At 46.9% G+C, this 1,229-nt stretch overlaps 1 protein-coding gene across 2 annotated transcripts in view; it reads right to left on the bottom strand.

Annotated features, from left to right (window-relative positions):
* Window positions 1–1,229, bottom strand: part of ptpdc1a (protein tyrosine phosphatase domain containing 1a) — a 21,067-nt gene extending 19,838 nt beyond the window's left edge. Inside the window, exon 1 of one of the 2 annotated variants that reach the window (XM_035661958.1) lies at window positions 890–1,229. The gene's annotated coding sequence lies outside the window, so the exon portion shown is untranslated. Of the gene's footprint in view, window positions 1–645; window positions 798–889 lie in introns of those variants that run through there. The other variant, XM_035661959.1, reaches the window with a different exon arrangement.

The raw sequence follows: 1,229 nt of genomic DNA, 5'->3' as shown, positions 1-1,229 counted from the left end.
GTCGGAGAAAGACACTGCGGCAACAGGAAAACAGTATTTCCAGCTGCTGAATGTTTCCATCTTCCAAACTAGTTTCCTCCACAATTACAAAATGAATCCAAGCATGTGATTGGATTGTTGGATTTCAAACCAGGTAGGCGGTGACAACAAAAGTAATTGAGTAACTAATCATTTTTTGAGGCCGGTAACATACAATATTATTACTGAGATTTATTAGTAATTAGTTACACTATCAGTTACTGGGGAGAGTAATATGATTACTAGTAATGAGTTACTACTGAGTCACAGTAACCCTCCCAACCCTGACCATCTCACACAGCTGTAATGAGTTGGTTGCACTGCACTGAAGAGGGCCAGGTCCAGGTCCAGGTCCAGGGCCAGGGCCAGATCCAGGGCCCGGGGTTTAGGGTAAGCTCCTGGTACTGTTGATGCTGGCTTCCTGACATTAAATGCACTTTAATGGAGAGGAGCCATAATTAATGTAATTAGTTACAACTCTGCTCTTCTTATGTCAAAGGTGTGCTGACAAAGGTCGATTATAGTAGCAAAAGCATTTCCAACTCTTCAATACGGAAAGCCCATACGAGCAGCCTTCTTCACAGTGACACCCAGCAGTACCGTTACCTCCGCCGGTATCTAACTTACTGCACTGTTGTCAGCTCTCCTGTTAACGCTAGGTCATCAGTTAATAAGCCGAGCGTTACAGCTCTCCGACATTACTTTATTTGAAGTATAGCTGCCAGCTTAGGCAGTCACAGCGCTCGTTCGGACGCGGACACACCGCCGAGCTGAAGCTGAAGCAGTGTGTCTGGTGCTGATGCTGCAGGCTGCAGACTCAACGCTAACGTTAGCTGAAGCTAGCATAGTGGCTACAGAAGGCCTAGCTTACCGTTTTCCTGTCGTCTGAGTCCGGGGCTGTCTGTAGAATATCTGATAGTCCATTCATCGCTCTAAAGCCACGGCTGTTTCATCGCGGGCACGTAGCAAACCGGGGTTTTCCTCTAGCCACATCATTTTGGTCAGCTAAGTACAGCTAGCTCACTAGCTAACTTAGCAACCTGACGTGTTGTCGTGTAGAACGGTGCCGTTAGGTCACGTGACCACAGGCAGAGCTCAGTTGGCGTGTTTTCTTCATCGTGTGGTGGTAGCGTTAGTTTGGACCTTCAGTTGTTTACAGCCAGTTGTTTACCGACTAGTGCTGAACGTATTTGATGAATGACATTGCACGG

The sequence above is a fragment of the Morone saxatilis genome, unplaced genomic scaffold (genome assembly GCF_004916995.1).
Source record: "Morone saxatilis isolate NCDOM2014 unplaced genomic scaffold, NCSU_SB_2.0 Contig18, whole genome shotgun sequence".
Classification (NCBI taxonomy): domain Eukaryota; kingdom Metazoa; phylum Chordata; class Actinopteri; family Moronidae; genus Morone; species Morone saxatilis.
The sequence above is the reverse complement of the archived record's forward strand: the minus strand, read 5'-3'. Positions and strand labels throughout refer to the sequence as shown.